The 19330-nt window shown below is 35.8% G+C and overlaps 1 protein-coding gene and 2 long non-coding RNA genes across 7 annotated transcripts in view; 2 read left to right on the top strand and 1 right to left on the bottom strand.

Annotated features, from left to right (window-relative positions):
• The window catches only part of LOC141379990 (uncharacterized), a 225950-nt gene that overhangs the window by 121310 nt on the left and 85310 nt on the right, over positions 1 to 19330 (bottom strand). For all 3 annotated transcript variants that reach the window (XR_015520054.1, XR_015520053.1, XR_015520052.1), the window contains exon 2: positions 15085 to 15156. This is a non-coding gene — a long non-coding RNA (uncharacterized LOC141379990). The remainder of the gene's footprint in view (positions 1 to 15084; positions 15157 to 19330) is intronic.
• Positions 1 to 19330, top strand: part of hcn1 (hyperpolarization activated cyclic nucleotide-gated potassium channel 1) — a 200515-nt gene that overhangs the window by 102275 nt on the left and 78910 nt on the right. The window lies entirely within an intron of this gene.
• LOC147831845 (uncharacterized) lies at positions 7032 to 11657 on the top strand. The gene is made up of 4 exons (XR_015520095.1): positions 7032 to 7088; positions 7522 to 8584; positions 8790 to 10416; positions 10485 to 11657. It is a non-coding gene; the product is annotated as an uncharacterized LOC147831845 (long non-coding RNA).

Genomic DNA, 19330 nt, shown 5'->3' with positions numbered 1-19330 from the left:
GTTTGCATGTCCTTTACTGCATAAAATTAATTAAAATAGAAGTAAAGTAACATTCATTATAAGTTGATTTCAAAAAGCACCTAAATAGTTTTGCAGTTTGTGATTTTTCAGCTAAAAATACTGTAAAACTCTTGTTCTTGTCTCGTTCTCGTGAACCCAATCTCATGTCTCGTTGAATAAGCAGCTCATCACACCCCTACTTTCTAGCATATGGGCAGAGGACACAAACTAGTCAGACAGTAATGTGTGAATTGTGGAGAGAGCTAAATCTAAAAATAAATAAATAAATAAATAAAAAGTCTGTATTTTTTTAGTCAGTGTACTTTTTTGCTTTTATTCTTGTCATAATAAAATATATATTTGTAGAGCAACCCATGTTCTGTTGTCATTAATATTTTAATAAACTTTAATAGAACTAGTAGAACTGTCCGATATTTGAACAAAAGAAAGTGATGCATCAAAGTCTGATTTAAAAAAAATCTTGAATTGTTATAATTTTTTTTTTTTTAAATAATTTATAAGAGTAATTAGTTAAAACAATCTTCTGTAATATTGATGATATGATGTAGTTCCAGAAACTTCCTACTACTCTGTTCAACCCTCTGATTTTGCGATTGATTTCTTTTGACGGATGCGTCAAGTATAAAGGCCTCATCCATTTCTTGAGGTGTGAGCGCACTCAGCGGAGGTCAGGTGAAAGTATAAATTAGCCTTAAGGGGCCGTTCACACAAAATGCATTTTTCCTTTCCAATGCACTACTTTTTTATTGTTTCCTATGTAAACATGCGCTTAACAGACGTGCATACCTGCCAACACTCCTGTTTTTCCTGGGAGTCTCCTGTATTTCATACCCATCTCCCGCCACCCTACAGTTTTGTCATTTCTCCCGAAAAACTCCTGTAATTTCAACCATTTCACCCCATCCAACCCCACCCCCTGGTCCTCAGCATTTGGTACAGTCTGTGAAAACCCCAGGTCGGTAACATTGGTATAGGATCCGATCACAGCAGCTACCTGAAACACGCTTCATAGTACAATTACTAACACCACAGTACACAGTACCCAGTTCTCTCCACCTCACCTCCGAACCTAACCCCCTGAGTCTCCCAGATTTTCAGGGACAAATGTTGGCAGGGATGCAGACGTGTGTGATCGTTACACTCATGTCTCACATCTTTTAGAGCACAGCACACGTGGGTGCCATGTTTTGTATACGCTGTGTCAAGTTAAAAGATCTACAACTTTCACATGCAGCGGCACTCATCACTGTCAGTTCCACAGCAGTGGACCAATCAGAAGAGCTAGGAGGCGGGGCAAGCTTTGTAAGTTCGTGTTTATAGGCTCTTTCAGTGGCTGTACCCGGATACTCTTGTGCTTTGCGTTTTTTTTTTTTTTTTTTACATTCAGAAGCTTTGCGTTTGGTGTGAATGAGTCCTAAAACCGTTAAACTAGCCTTGTAAGACCTCTTTAAATCAATGAGGCAAATTTCTTTGTAATTGATTGTGAAATTTGCAACGTATTGTTATATTATTAACTATTAGCAACTTATAAAAATAGTTTCTGCGCTACTTTTGTTTTTGGAGTACGCAAAAGTAACTGTAAAGTAAATGCAGCAACCTAGAGCATATGAATATTTGGACTTGCATGTCCCATTGCTGTTAAAATCCAGGAGGCGCTGGGCAGAACATTTTATACTTGACCTTTATCAAACGAGAGCTGTTCAGCTAATCAGGACAGATGGCTCGCTGTAGTTTTTCACCGCACATCATGTTGGTGCTAAATGGATGTTAAAATGCCAAGATTATTACTTTTTTTCCTTCCCTAAGTCCAGCTTTTTTACGAATGATTTCAACTCACATTTTGGGTCAACTTCATGTGCTGGTAAAAGCATTAGGCTTTTTTAGTTCAAGGCCAAGCATGTCACGCTGTTTTACGAAGTCAAATTTTGCCATTAACAAAGATTTTGCATTTGAGACTTTGAGATCAGCAGCAGACGGCTTGTAAAGGGGCATCTTTGCATATTCGTTTGAGCCTGTTAGCATGGCATCACATTAGGTAACAGTCTTTGGTGGTGGAGGGCTGATTGGGCTGTTTGGCGTTATGCAATCACATCCCCTCAAGTGCTACAGGGCTCAATCTAACTTTTGAGGTGATTCTGCAAACCCCTCGGCTCTTACCGGGAATCATTGATATTCATGTTTTGAAATGTGGCATAACCTCCGGCTATACTGAACGTGACATTTCTACCTAATTAAAGACGCTCTGTGATGAGCGTTGTGAAAATTCAAAGCCTGTTTTTAATCTCAGAAACCTTTTTACGTCATATGCTCTACTTGCGTCTTCACCTAAAACAATATCAAAGCTTTGTCTTTTGTTATAGTGGTAATGCTTAGAGAAAGTGACATAACCGTGCTCCAAATATGTGGCTTTTTTGTTTAATTCTAAGCATCCAAAATACAAAAATCATTTCTCATCTCTTGTCTTTGCTCTCAGAGCTAAAGAAGAGGTCAAACGCTTGTGGCGATTCACTGCAGTTTGATGCGATAGGAGGTTGAAATTGCCCCTTGTGGCTCTGATTTGAAATACTAGCCTCAGGTTCCTTATTTTTTGCCTTTTCAGGGAGAAAGAGAACTATTTTAGCACACATGCATACACACATACACGTATAAGATCTTTCACAAAACGTAGTGAGCTGCCTTTCTCTGCATTTTAAGAAATCACTAAAATGACAGACCTTTTTTTAAATACATAAAAATAAAATTTGTATTTTTTGTACAGTTTCTTGTTCAGATACTTTACAATTCTTAAATCAAGAAGCCTTTTCTAGACAAGCAAAAATATTGTCTTGTTTTCAGAAATAATATCTTCAAAATAAAATGAGTTTTTCCTTAAAACTCCCAATTGGGTAAGCAAAATGATCTTATTTCAAAGCGAAAACAAAATTATTCTGCTTACACCATTGTGCTCGTTTCAAGGAAAAACTCATTTAATTTTGACTCAGTATTCCTGAAAACAAGACAATATTTTTGCTTGTATAGAAAATGCTTCTCGATTTAAGAATCTTTAGATATTTGGAATAGTTACAGACAAAAACTATGAGTAAGAAAAGCATTTTTTTTTTGCAGTATATACAGTGTATAGGTTATTTTAAAATAATTTTTACTGTACAGTATATTTGTGGCGTGGTGTATATTTACCTGTATTTTATTATAAAGTTGTCATATATATTTAGAATTCTAAATGCATGGCGCTGCGTGGCGCAACGCGACGTGTCACCAAGCAGCGCTTTAAGTGTGCGACCCTCTTTAGGGGGTCCACACTGCCATTTTTGTTGACAAGGAAAAAAGAAAAGTAGTGCGCTTTTGTCACTAGGCAACGACTGGATCAGCTGGGTATTGTGCAAGAGTGTTGCTGTTGATATTAATATAATTTTAATATTTAATAATATTGTGATATTCAATATTTGTGAATTTATAACTCATTCACAGCTCCGATTAACTCAAAATAGCAATCAAAAGTCTCTCCTACATCTTCAAAAACTCTCCATTGTGGTCTTGACAACACAAACACTGCAGGCACCTTAATGTAATAATAATAATAATAATAATAATAATAATAATAATAATAATAATAATAATAATAATAATAATAATAATAATAATAATACTTGCTAAATAATAACAATAATAACAATAATAATAATAATAATAATAATAATAATTATTATTATTATATTTACAAACTAATAATACTAATAATAATTGCAAAATAATAATAATAATAATAATAATTATTATTATTATTATTATTATTATTATTATTATTATTATTATTATTATTATTATTATTATTATTGTAAAATAATAATAATAATAGTAAAAGTAATTGCAAAATAATAATAATAATAATAATAATAATAATAATAATAATAATAATAATAATAATAATAAGATAGGATAAGGTAGCGGTTCCTTCCGCTGTGGCGACCCCAGATTAATAACGGGACTTAGTCGAAAAGAAAATGAATGAATGAATGACTGAATGAATAAATAATAATAATTAGTATTATTATTATTATTTTCCATTATTATTATTATTATAAACAGTAATTATGTTGTTATATTTTATATTATTATGTTTTAGTTATTTTTGTTCCTGTGATGACATAAATTGATAAATTATTTGATGAACAAAAAGTTCAAAAGTTTTTTTATATAGTCTTTACTTTCACCATTGATCATTTACATGTATTTAAATGGAATCAAATGAAATTCATACTTATTTATACCTAAATCAAACAGAAAATAATCTCATCTTGAAATACGATCATAACCTAAACCCAAAACTCTCTTTTCCAAGGCCATTGTCGCTTTAACAATCAAGCACGCACATCACATCCACCACTCCTATCGAATGCAGATCACACAATATTGTAACCCAGTCCTTTGTTCTAGGACTCATTGGCTTTAAATGAGCTTATGTTATTGAGCCATCAATTTTGTAGGTGTTTTGATGCAACATTTTCTTGGCGAGGGGCTTTCTATAAACCGATAGAGACGCAGCACCCTCCTCCTTTCTGTAAAACGATATCAAGACCGCATCATTATTTTCCATCTGTCTCATTCCTCTGGGCTTTGTTCGGATAAATGCCACAACCGGAGAATCATAACAGAAACAAACAGGAAATCAAAAGGCAAGGGAAGCGTTTTGTTTTACTTTCCTCTACCACAAGACTCATCAATTTTTATGTACCTTCCTCGGTCTACCTTGCTATTTCTTGTCTCCCTCTCTTTCCCTCAGCGTCTTTCTGTGACTTTGAATCAATGACCTCCCTGTTTACCTCCACACCACTTTCTCCCTAAAAAAAAAAAAAATCAATGCAGATGAAAAATGAGCAAAGATTCCTGCGGCTGTCTTTTTTTCAACCGTACACGGATGGGGGGTCCCGGAGGGAGGCGGTGGCCCTGCTGATCGCTAATTCAGAGTTTAGATGGGTGAAAGGAAGAGGAGGATATAATGGCCTGGTGGGGGAGTGCTAATTGGGACATTGAGTCTGAGCAGACAGGAGGCGACACCGACTGTGTTACCGGCCAGGCTGTCGGGTTAATTTAGCCATCAGGAGGGTTAGCGTCGCATGATTGTCTGGGGATCTCAACATGCCTCCCTCAGTTGGATACAAATCAAGTGACTGTAATTTTAAATCGACATATATAACTCTCTTATTTGAAAGACAGTCCACACTCGTCACACACACTTGTAGCATATTTTGTTCCTTAAATTCAGCTTGAAAGGGCGGCAGCGTGGCTCAGTGGTTAGCAATGTCGCCTCACAGCAAGAAGGCCGCTGGTTCAAGCCCCCGGCCGGGTCAGAGCACCATCTGTGTGGAGTTTGCATGTTCTTCTAGTGTTCGCATGGGTTTCTTTCGGGTGCTCTGGTTTCGCCCCCAGTCCAAAGACATGCGCTATAGGTGAATTTAATAAATTCTAAATTCAAAACTAAATTGTCTGTAGTGTGTGTGTGTGTGTGTGTGTGTGTGTGTGTGTGTGTGTGTCTGAATGAGTGTGTATGGGTGTTTCCCAATACTGGGTTGCAGCTGGAAGTGCATCCGCTGCTTAAAACATACGCTGGAATAGTTGGCAGTTGATTGTCGATGGAAAATGAATGACTGAATGAATGAATGAATGATTCAGCGTGCAACTGAAGTTGATGAGACTTTTATTTCAGTATGTTGATGTGCTTCCATCTAAATGGAATATTGAGTAGGGGGCGGGGCTTTCTTTTTACGCTTCATTCCCTCATAGCAAACTAACGGAGAGGGGCATGGTTAAGAATATCATAGCTGAAGTCGTCAAACTGAAATCAACAATAAAGATCCACCAATCCAAACGTAGAAACAAATGGTTTTTGATTGATTCCAACTGAAACTGAAAATTGAGTAGGGAGTGGAGCTTTCTTTTTATGCACCATTCCCTCAGCAAACTAACGGTAAGAGGGGCGTGGTTAAGAATATCGTAGTTGAAGTCGTCAAACTAATGTCAACAGTAAAGAACCATCAATCCAAATGCAGAAACAAATGGTCTTGATTGACTACCAAAACACACTGCTTTTTTCATTGGATTAACTCTCAAATAAAATATCATACATGCATGCTGCTTCCATGTTATTTTAGCACATTTTACAGGTTAAACGCCACTATGTAGTAAGATAAGTTTTGGATGTTTCCATAGCTACTGTTCATCATTGGTCTTTACTGTATAATTTAATGTTAGGCACTGGAAAACATCATTACACAGAATACTTGATTCTAATTGGTCCATCATGAAATTCCAAGATATGTTATTCTGAGATAACAGCTAAATATAACAAGTACATCAAATCATCTCGACTGTCAGTGAATAAATTCACATGCTTGTCTGTCATGGCGCTGTTTTTGACTGCTTGGCTCCTTCTGATTAAAATGAAGGTTAGTGTATGCGCCATTCAGCTTTTTGTTTGTCAACTTTGCCTTTATTTAAAGAATTAATCAACTATTATGAATTGGAGCAATGTTTTGTGTCTAATTTTGCCATTTTGTGACAGCTAGCCTTGTAAAAGCAGGATAAAGTGCATACACAACAGTGCTCCGCTTCACGTCGGTCTGCCGATAAGCCTGTTGGGATTTATTTTTTGTAATAACAACTGCCTGCATGTACCTTATCCCTTACATTATACAATCATCTAAAAATCTTTGAAATATAATATTTTCAAATAATATTTTAATAATTTTAATAATGCATTAGTCAACCTAGTAGCACTAGTGGCCACAAAAGCAATCAAGGTCCCTCTGAGTAGTTGTGAAGTGCACCTTTGCATTGGTCAGTGTCCACTTGATATTCCTAGAGAGCTTTTACCACCAAGTCCATTCACTAAGTCAATTCAGAGTTGATTACTTTTACCAGTGGTTGCATTTATTCACACACGAGAGGGCCATTAAAATTTATCCTGTAATTGGTCTGTCATGAAATTCCAAGTTATGATTTTCTGAGATAACAACAGCTAAAAATAACGACACAAAAATAAACGATACTGCAAATAATTTAGACTGTCAGTGAATGCTGTACATGCTGGTCTGTCATGCCAATGTTTTTGATGTTTAGCTCCATCTGAATAAAATGAAGGTTAGTGTATGCACTATTCAGCTGTTTTCGTTTTATTATAGAATTAATCAACTATTATGGCTCAGAACAATGTTTTGTGTCTAATTTTTGTCATTTTTTGACAAGTAGCCTTGTAAAAAGTGTGATAATGTACATCCAGGTGGTTGTTTTTGCAGAATAAAGCCCTTCAATGTTATACAACAGAGCTCTGCCTCAGGTTGGTCTGCCGATAAGCCTGTTATACGATTTATTTTGAAATATATGAATGTACTTTATTCCTTACATATTACACTCATACATTTCAATAATGTATTAAGCAAGCTAGTAAACTAAAAAAAAAAGCGCTAGTGTCCACACAAAAGCAATCGAAGTCTCTCTGAGAAGTTGTGAAGTGGATCTTTCCATTGGTCTGTGACCACTCAATACTACTAGAGGGCTTTTACCACTATGTGGATTAACAGTTTATTACTTTTACCAGTGGTTGCATCTTTAAAACATTTTAGAGATGGCAAAACACACTAGAAGACTTTAACTACACAAGAGTAATACCATCAAAAAGAGAGAAAAAAATCATAAAAATGTACGTTCATATGGGATAAAAATAAATGCCTTAAATCAGCATAATTAAAGATGAGTTTTTCTTCAGAATATCACTTTCATTAAACATGCAAGTTTAGAATTAAACTGATTTTAACAAATTAATGTAATTTAATATGTACACTCTCTGGCCACTTTATTGGGTATACCTTACTTGTTCCGGGTTGGATCCCATTTTGCCTTCAGAACTGCCTTAAACCTTTGTAGCATAGGTACTGGAAATATTCCTGAGATTGTAGTCTATATAGACATCGGGTGCACATCCATGATGCCAATCTCCCATCCCAAAGGTGCTCAATTGGATTGAGTTCTGGTGACTGTGGAGGCCATTTGAGTACAGTGAACTCATGGTTATGTTCAAGAAACCAGTCTTAGATGATTCGCGCTTTGACATGGCAGGTTTTCCTGCTGGAAGTAGCCATTACAAGATGGGTACACTGTGGTCATAAAGGGATGGACATGGTCAGCAACAATACTCAGGTAGGCTGTGGCATTGACACAATGCTCAATTGGTACTAATAGGCCCAAAGTGTGCCAAGAAAATATCCCCTACACCATTACACCACCACCAGCAGCCTGAACTATTGATACAAGGCAGGACGGATCCATGCTTTCATGTTGTTGATGCCAAATTCTGACCATACCATCTGAATGTCACAGCAGAAATCAGACCAGCAACGTTTTTCCAACCTTCTATTGTCCAATTTTGGTAAGCCTGTGGGAATTGTAGCCTCCGTTTCCTGTTCTTAGCTGACAGGAGTGGCACCCAGTGTGGTCTTCTGCTGCTGTAGCCCATCCACCGAAAGGTTTGACGTGTTATGCATTCAGAGATGCTCTTCTGCATACCTTGGTTGTAACGAGTAATGAGCAGTTGAACAGGTGTACCTAATAAAGTGGCTGGTGAGTGTATATCAAGTTTACAAACATTTATCCATGAATACACATAGACACCTTGTATAGTTTCTTCTTTTAGGGCATTTCAGACAAAACAAATTTAACTCTAATTTAAACTCTATTTTTCTGACCTCCAGTTAATGTTTTCAATGCCTTAATAGTACATGTAATTGTTAAAAAGTAAAGCTGTTTTCCAAAACATGCACCGATTTTAAATTATTGATGCTCATATGTTTGAGTATAATGTTTGTATGTTTATGTTTGTAGATTCAAAGCTAATTTATGCAAAGCAACACTGTAGATTTCCTCTCACAGAGTACATAATTAATGCTTTTATATAAAAAAGATAATTATGCTGAGAGTTTATTTACTACAGCTTTTGGTGCGCATTTACAAAGGATGTGAAAGAGATTATGAACAGAGTATCAGTAGCCAAACCAGTAGAGAGTTTGCGGGAAACGCTGTCCATAAATCACATTTCCAACATGAGCACTCTGCGTAAACACACTGCGAAGAGGAAACATCAATAACTGTAATTGTTTTCCCACATTATAAATTATAAATGAGTTTTTAATTGAATGATGTGCTGCACTCAATGTTGCTATGCACATTTGATATGATCACAAATTTTGCATTATTGTCCGCACTACTGGAGCTAGATAATAATGAGATGCTATTTTCGATTTTTTAGTACATAAAATAAACCGCAACATCTCTATGGATCCCTGTAATTATTATAATAATTTTTTTTCATGCAACCCAACAGATCTTTTTAATTCTATTTTTTCAGTGCATAGATACTTTCTTCTTCAGACCATGCAAGGCAAAATAAGAAGTGGTAAAGAGATCCGTTCAGAACTACTATTTAATTTAAAGACACCAGTAGAGCAGAAATTAAAATAAGTGGTGCGTTTCACCTTTTAATACTGAATCAGTGTGTCCTGTTATTTTATATCCACATTGGGACATAAAACTGCCTAAAAAGGACCCAAATGATCCCTAGCTCTCAAAGAACATTCACAGTGATTTAAATAACACTCATTGTCTGAACTCCCATCGGTAAGCCCACATTACAAACTGTGTTCAATAATTGCTTCTAACTGACAAAATCTTGTTGCATGTGATGAATATATAGAGACGGAACAATGGATAGGAAGAGAAGGATGTATTGATGGATGGAAATAGAAGGAAGGATGGAAAAAAGGATGGAAACAGATGGATAGGAATAGAATAATGGAAATGGATGAAAATGGATGGATGGATGGATGGATGGATGGATGGATGGATGGATGGATGGATGGGTGGTTGGGTGGACGGATGGGTGGGTGGATGGATGGATGGATGGACAAATAGAGTGATGAATGGATGGAAAGGGATGAATGGATGAAAGGATTACACAGAACAATATGATTTTGAATGCAGGAGAAAATATGCAGAGCAGTGAATGGAGGATGAATTGAGATGGAATGGTGGATGGATGGATGTACAGAGGGACAGATGGATGAATAGACAGACAGATGGATGGACGGATGGATGGATGGATGGATGGATGGAAAAGAATGGATGGATGTACAGAAGGACAGATGGATGGATAGACAGACAGATGGATGGATGGACGGATGGATGGATGGAAATAAATGAATTCATGGAGGGACAGATGGATGGATGGATGGATGGATGGACTGGCAGATGGATGGATGGATGGATGGATGGATGGACTGGCAGATGGATGGATGGATGGATGGATGGATGGATGGATGGATGGATGATGGAAACAAGGATGGATGGGTGGAAAAGGATTGATGGATGATAGATGGAAATGAATGGATGGATGTATGGATGTATGGATGTATTAGATGGATGGATGGATGGATGGATGGATGGATGGATGGATGGATGGATGGATGGATGGATGGACAGACAGATGCATGGATGGATGGATGGAAATGAATGAATGGAGGGACAGATGGATGGACTGACGATGGAAGCAAGGATGGATGGATGGAAAAGGATGGATGGATGATGGATGGAAACAGATGGATGGACGGACAGACAAACGGACTGATAGATGGACAGACGGATCGATGGATTGATGGACAGACAAACGGGTGGATGGGTGGAAAGAGATCAATAGATGGATGGATTAGGCAGAATAATAGAATGGAGGATGGAGAATGGATTGAGATGCAGTAATAGAAGGATGGATGGATGGACAGACAAACGGACAGATGGACTGATGGATGGATGGACAGACAGACTGATGCATAGATGAGATAGATGGATGGATTAGGCAGAACAATAAAATTATGAATGGAGTAAAATATATAGAACAGTGGATGGAGGATCAATTGAGATGCAATAATAGAATGACAGAAGGATGGATGGAAGAGATAGAAAATTAGAATGATTGCTGGAGGGAAAAGATGGATAGATGTATGGATTGTCACAAGCATACAGCATTGAATAAATAAGCAACTGGTTGTTGCAATAATATATTGATGGTGAATAGATGATAATGCTCAAAAAACAGGTGGCTCAGTGAACGGAGAAAAAATGGTAGAAAGGTGAATGAATGTTGGATGAAGACAGCAATGCAACAAAGGAAGGATGGATGGACAAAAATAAGGATAGATGGCAGACTACAGAGCGATAGAAGTGTGATAGATAGGTGGATAGATAGATGGAGAAAACACATTAGAATGATGGATGGAGGAAGACAAAACAACAAAATAATGTCTGGCTGGCCATTTGAAAGAGTGGTGGGTGGATGGATGGATAGATAGATGGATGGATAGATAGATGGAAACAATTGATAGAACAAATGCAATATCTTTCAGAATATATAATGTATTTAATATTGCAGCTCTTGAATATTTTAGTAGTATATGCATGTGTGTGTAGTTATTCCTCATGAATGGTCTACATGTGTTGATCTCTTTTATTTTAAGCTGCCTGCCGCCATCTGATTGGTTCATGCTTGAATAGCTGGATAGTAACTGGGTTTGCGTGGGTGTGAGAAAGAGAGAGAGAAAAGACAGAGAGGGGATATAAATAACATTTGCTACACACCTTTAGACAACCCTCACCTCATGTTAAGTCAAAAGCTTGGTGTAGTAGTGACACAAAAAGCCCGCTGGTCTCCTGGAGCGCATTTTTAATCAGCTGTTGTTTTGTATTTTTAATCTTCTGTTTCTTTGGCTGTGCTCGTATTTCTCTCATTTAAACCATTACTTCAAATGCCAGTCTAAACTGTAAGTGCATCTCGTGTTTTACCGTTGCGAGAAATCATGAGTATTGCTTTTGCTATAAATAAACACAGATGCATAACATCTCTCACACACATACCAAAGGGCATTTGGTGTGTCTGTGGATTGGTTTGTTTTGGCGTTGGATGCAGCATTGGTTGGGTGTGAGTGATCAGTTTAAGAGCTGGGATATGGACAGGTTTATCTCTGTGAGTAACTGTAATCATTAGACCTGATAACACAAGACTGTAAAATCACCCAAAGACTGGAAGAGAGCGCAATGGCTGGGAAAATGGGAAACCCATTTACTTTACTCAAAAGAGAAATTGTTTTTTAGCAACAATGTATAAAACTTATAAGACGCCCTGTTTGTCATGGGTGTTGCTAGGCCTATTTTAGTGGGCTGTAGCCAACATATATTTCCACTCAGGCCCCCTAAAACGTTTGCGATTAGCTAATATACTGTATTTAAATTATCATCTCAGTACCCTCAATATTTGATATGAAAACGGTGCCAGAATTAGGATCCTCCCCCCATCTTTCATTTTTCAAAGGATGTATTGATAGATAGAAACAGAAGGATGGAAATGGATGAATGGATGAATGAATGGAAAAGGATGGATGGATAGATGGATGGACAGAAACAGATGGATGGATAGAGGAAAACAAATAAATGGAAATGGATGCATTTAGATGGATGGATGGATGGAAAAAGATGGACGGACAGACGGACGGACAGACAGACAGACGGACGGACGGACGGACAGATGGATGGATGGAAATTGATGGATGTATGGAAATGGATGGTTGAGGGCTTGGATTAGGCAGAACAATGGAACTATGAATGGAGGAAAAATATAGAACAGTACATAAAGGATGGATTGATATGCAATAATAAAATGATGGATGGATGGATGGATGGATGGATGGATAAATTAGTTGATGGATGAATAGGACAATAGTATAATGGCTGAAAGGAAAAAGATGGATGGATGGATGGATGGATGGATGGATGGATGGATGGAAAATGATTAATAGATGGATGGATTAAGTAAACAATAGAGTAGCCAATGTGTGGCTGAATGGATGGATGGATGGATGGATGGATGGATGGATGGATGGATGGAAGGATGGATGGATGGATGGATGGAAGGATGGATGGATGGATGGAGCAAACAATGTGTGGATAGATGGATAGATGGAGTGTACAATGTGTGGATGAATGAATGAATGAATGAATAGATGGATGGATGGATGGATGATGGATGGATGGATAAATTAATTGATGGATGAATGGGACAATAGTATGATGGCTGAAGGGAAAAAGATGGATGGATGGATGGATGGATGGATGGAAAATGATTAATAGATGGATGGATTAAGTAAACAATGGACTATCCAATGTGTGGCTGAATGGATGAATGGATGGATGGATGGAGTAAACAATGTGTGGATAGATGGATAGATGGAGTGAACAATGTGTGGATGGATGGATGAATGGATGGATGGTTGGAGTAAATAATGTGTGGATGAATGAATGAATGAATGAAGAATGAATGAATGAATGAATGAATGAATGAATAAATGAATGAATGAATGAATGAATGAATGAATGAATGAATGAATGAATGAATGAATGAATGAATAGATGGATGGATGGATGGATGGAAAATGATTAATGGATGGATGGATTAAGTAAACAATAGAGTAGCCAATGTGTGGCTGGATGGATGGATGGATGGATGGATGGATGGAAGGAGTAAACAATGTGTGGATAGATAGATAGGATAGGATAGGATAGGATACACTTTATTTGTCCCCGAGAGGAAATTTGCCTTGGGCAAAAAGGTGCTACAACACCAAAAAACAATTAAGAACATACATTGTTTACAAGATAAGACCGTATATAAATATGAAATATATAAAACACAGAACCCAGTCAAGGTGCTAACATACTACACATGCAGTGTTATTGGTAGAGTTTAATCGAGGTAGGAACAAACGAAAGCTTCAGTCTATTAGTTTTACACATTGGCATTCTCTGCCCTTTTCCTGATGGTAACATCTGATATTCACTAAAAAGAGGATGTTTGGAATCAGCAGTAATATTTATGGCTCTTCTCATAACCGCCTGTTCATCTAGAGTCTGTATGGGCTTGTATTGCTTTGTTCCTATTATTTTCAAGGCTGTTTTTTGAATATGAACCAGTTTATTTTTTAATTGAACAGACAGGGTTCCAAATCAGACTCTGATTCCATAGCGAATAAGACTGTCAAACATAGCTCTGTAAAAAACAAGCAAGATATTGCTACCCACCCCATAAAATCTCAGCCTTCTTAAAAAAATAAAGCCTCTGTTGTAGTTGTGTGCATAAGCTGTCAATGTGTGTTGACACTGTCCATAGACTGTCCATATAGAACCCCAGATATTTAGGTTTAGGTTTAGGTTTAACTTTATTTGTCCCCGAGAGGAAATTTGTCTTGGGCATAAAAGGTGCTACAACATTGTCTAAACAGACAGTAAAAATAAATAAAACAAAACAATTAAGAACAAACAGTTAAGAACATACATTGTAGATGGAGTGAACAATGTGTGGATGGACGGATGAGTGGATGGATGGTTGGAGTAAACAATGTGTGGATGAATGAATGAATGAATAGATGGATGGATGAATGGTCAGAGTAAAAAATGTGTTATTGAACAGATGGAAAATTGATAGATGGATGGATGGAGTAAACAATGTGTGGATGAATTGATGGATGGAAAAAAATTAATGAATGATAAATGGATGAATCAAATGTGGATGGATGGATAAAGGTATGGTTAATGGATGGAAAAAATTATGGATGGATGGTTGGATAGATGTATCGATAGATGAATGGATAGATGATGGATGGATGGAGTAAACAATGTGTGGATGAATGAATGAATATATGGATGGATGGATAAACTGATTGACGAATGGATGGATGGATTAATGGATGGAAGGATGGATGGAGTAAACGATGTGTGGATGGATGGATGTTTAGAACACATTGGTATACCAGTAAAAGACATCATTATACACTATATTTTAGTTTTGCAGCTTGCTATATCCAACATAACTTAAAACACTGTAAGACGGTTTCATCATATGCATTTCCTCAACAATGCTTCATGCAAACAGCAGTTCATGTTTTAACAAGCGACTTTAAGTGCACCATCTCCTACCTGTTATTGTCTTCTTCTTATTTTCAAACATATATGTTCAGGTCCAAGTCATGTCCTGATTCCTCCTGGAGCCTATGGAGAAAGTAAACGGCAAAAAAATGCTAAATACAGTACACACATTGATTATATTCTGTTCTGTTTTGCTCCGAAGCAAGCTCATCTGATCCATCTCAACAGAAAACCCCTATAATATGCATTAAATCCAGCAATGTCATGCAGCTCACAACTTCCTTAAGCCCTCTTATCTTCCATATACGACTCTTGATCTTCTGTAATGCTGAATTAGGCAGAATATCATTACAGTACTCTCTAAATGACCCCTGTTTTCTGGAAACGCTTTCAAACTTGTGGCTCGTTAAAGCGATAAGGCGGAGAGAAGCAGAAATATGTATGTGTGTGGCCTTTTTGTGTCTATGTGTGTGTGTTTTAAGAAAAGACAGAGCCTCATTTAAATTTTTATTGCAAGGTAGCTCATCAGAGGGGAAAAGCCCAGTAGAACAAAGGTGATTTCCAGCTTATTTATAATAAGAAGCGCTACTACCTGACTCATTATCTTCCTGCTTAAACTTCTCACCCACAATGCATGGCGTATTGTACACTGTAAGCTCCAATGCTATCCTCTCCTGTGCAGCCACGTTTTTGTCCTAAATGCATGTGGAAAACATCTCATGTCTATTTGGAATAATGAGCTTTGTTTTCTGTGCTGTAAGGCTTGGATAGGGGGCGCTGTTTTGTGCTATTTTGTAGTAGATATTTCAGAAAAGCATCACTGCACTGTGATTTTATTTATTTATTTTATTTATTTATTTATTTATTTATTTATTTATTTTTGGCAAATAAAACTGAGTGCATTTTATAATAAAATATGATTACAGACTTTTTTTTAAAATGCCATGTTAACTTAAGTTTTTTTATATTTCTTTGTAATTATTTGTGCGAGAGGCGAGATTTCATACTTTAAAGGGTATTTGTGGCTATGCAATGGTAAAGTTATACAAAGCTTGAAGAATCAGAATTGATACACGTATCTGCCATATAATTATCATATTGCATGATGCAATGCATCAATTTAATTATATTGCACTGTATAAATTAAATTAAATTAAATTAAATTAAATTAAATTAAATTAAATTAAATTAAATTAAATTAAATTAAATTAAATTAAATTAAATTAAATACAAAACACAATAAATTAAAATTTAATTAAAAATTAAATTAAATACAACACAATTAAATTAAAATTAATTAAATTAAATATCATTGTATTGTATTTCATTTAATTGTATTTAATTGATAGTATTTAATTGTATTTATTTATTTTAACTAAACATCCAAATGAGTCAACAGTCAACAAAATACCATACTACTTTTCATATTTTATTTAAATATTTTATATAAATGTTTATTATGATTAAACGTCCCCTCACGTCCTGTTATCAATCCAACACTATTTAAATTAAAATAATAAATAAATAGTCAAGCAATTAAAAATGTTTCATATATTAAATTATGTGATTTTACAAATTATTCTAATTGCTCACATTACTTATTTGACAATAGATTATATAAATAATTATATAAATATGATATTTATAACTTATTTAGGGGCAATTTTAGACTTGATCATGCAATGAGTTATTGGTGTAATGTAAATGGGACGCTGATAGAGTGTGGATCCAAATGCAGGGTTTATTACGCAGAGAAAGGTCATAAACAGGAGCAAACAGATGTATGTAAGCAAATCTAGAGTCGTAGTCAAATACACAGGTAAGGAGTCAAAAGGCAGGCAGCAGACAACATATAAAAACAAACAAAGCAAGGAAAATGTGTCGTAATGTTCACAATACTCTTAACATGACTCAGCAAAGACATGTTCGTGTGTGAAGTGTATATAGTCTATGTAATCAGTTCATGAGCAGTTCCCAGCCGTGAGTATGTGAAATCCACACAATGAGGAACAGTTGCGTGTAAGCGGTGCATGACTGGAACTTGTAGTCCATATTCTGGCAGATTTGTAGTTCTTTAGAGAACTGTGTGTTTACCAGCGATCTCCAGCCAGTAGATTGCTGGTAATCATAACAATTGCCTGTAATTATGTTCCAAATTAATTTTATTAACACCCTACCTTAGTTTAAAACAAACAAAAACATTTATAATAGTATTAGGCAGCAATAATTGTATTATATGAACGCTATGTGCAGTTTGCTATTTTTCTGTTTCAACCAAAGGCTGCATTTCTCAAGACAATTATAAAGACCATCATAACGAGGAGTCATTCTGCAAGTGATCATGAGCGTAGATGATATTGCAGAAAGCCAAATTAGAAAAAAAGTAGAAGATCACTAATCCTCTCAGGTTTAGGAGAAACAAATAGTCATAAAAAAATAAAATTGCAGCTCGAGGCACAAAGGCAGCCCAGAATTTGCAGTGCCAGACATTTTTATTTCTACCTTTTCCTAATCATGATTACATTTAAACTCTTTTGAGAGTCTATATCAACTCCCTGAATGGATTACAGACTATTTGATTTGGTTTGTGTCCAATTGAGTTATTTGGGTTTGGATTTTGGGGGTATACTATTACATCACATTATATAGCATGATATGATATGATTTGATATGATATGATATGATATATGATAGGAATTTCAAATGTAAATCTAACAAAAACAGTGCATTATATGTCATTTATTTAGGGCCATAATTCTGCTGTCCAATACATTGACTAATTTATTTATAGAAAAATGTGAAGAGGCTACTTAAAAAAGTACTTAAGATATTTTGTTTGCTAATTTAAATGAAATATTTTGTTTAAATAAATTTACATATTTTAAATAAAGGTGGCACCTCTGCCAACTGCAGATACTTTTGTATTCATATTTGGACTTTATTAACTTTATTTTTAGAAAAGTTCTAATTGTATTTTGAATTTTGGAACCCATTTCATCAGACCTTTATAGAGTAAAACAAATATTAAAATAATATGTGTAAAAAATGGCTAAAAAAAAAAAAACTCTAAGGGCCCTATTATACACCCGCAATAAGCAATAAGGCACGAGATGTGTATGGCGAGATTTGTTGCTATTTTCAGACCAGCGCAACAGTAATTTTCATGTTTTGCACCACTTTGTTTAAATATTAAATCCATTTGCGCCACTTTGTGGACTCATGGGAGTGCTGGTCTGAAAAGGAGGTGTGTTAAGGCATATTGTTGGCGCGTTGCTATTTTGAGGAACTGAAACAGACAGCGCCATTGAACAACTAAAAGCTGGCCTAAAGTCCTGCACAGAGCATGTTAGTTAAGTGCCTTAAAAGCGTACACATTGCTTAATACACACAGGATGTACACCAATATGCAAATATCTTTACATATGAAAAAAATATTCAAGGATTAAAATTTTAAATATACATAAGTATAAAAATCACTGCCTCCATGCCTCCTTCACCGGGTGACTTTTTTTAGTTTATCCATGGCAATTTACATTTGTATAATGTTTTTATTATTAGTAGGATTATTTAATATATGCATATTTACATTTGTTTTAATAAAAATAAGTTTAAATTTGTCCAACTGTTGGGTTTTGAAGACACATGCATCACCATATAACGCATAAGAATAAGTTGCGTGTTTGGATATAACTATAAGACTTCATTATCATTGTTCATTTATTCATTTGCTGGAAATTAGAAAATAATTTAACAAACAAAATTAAATATGCAGGCTAATGTATGTCTTCAGTGGAGTGCAGCACTGTTTCCTTACTCCACGAAAGTAAAATAAAAGTAAAGTCAAGAGTAAATGTAAAGTAAAGAGAAAGTAAATAGGCCAAATGGAGGAGGCTTATTCTTTATCCTCACAGTGCAGATGGTCTGTTTAACTGTTTTCTTGCTAGTAAAAGCATTCAGTTTTTCCACTTAGAAAGTCTACCATGTAAATATTAAATGCGCCATCGTTAAACAGAGCCCCAAATGTATTTTTTATTTGTAATTCGGAAGACATTTTATCAGACCTTTAAAGAATAAAAACAAATATTACAATTTTACTCAAACCCCATACCTAATAAACCCAGTAAATCCTCTTTTCTCTTTCCACAGCAGTAAGTGCATGACTGTCAAATGAAAAAGGATCCAAAATATTGATCAAGCTTCTGTTGATGAAGCTCTAGTTGTATTTAAGGTGCAGCAGTCCTTTATGTTTTTGCCACATCTCCTGAGACTTCCCAAATCAATAGCTCACACTTGTTTT

Source organism: Danio rerio, chromosome 21 (assembly GCF_052040795.2).
Source record: "Danio rerio strain M-AB ecotype USA chromosome 21, GRCz13ab, whole genome shotgun sequence".
Lineage (NCBI taxonomy): Eukaryota > Metazoa > Chordata > Actinopteri > Cypriniformes > Danionidae > Danio > Danio rerio.
This window is presented reverse-complemented; position numbering and strand designations above follow the sequence as displayed.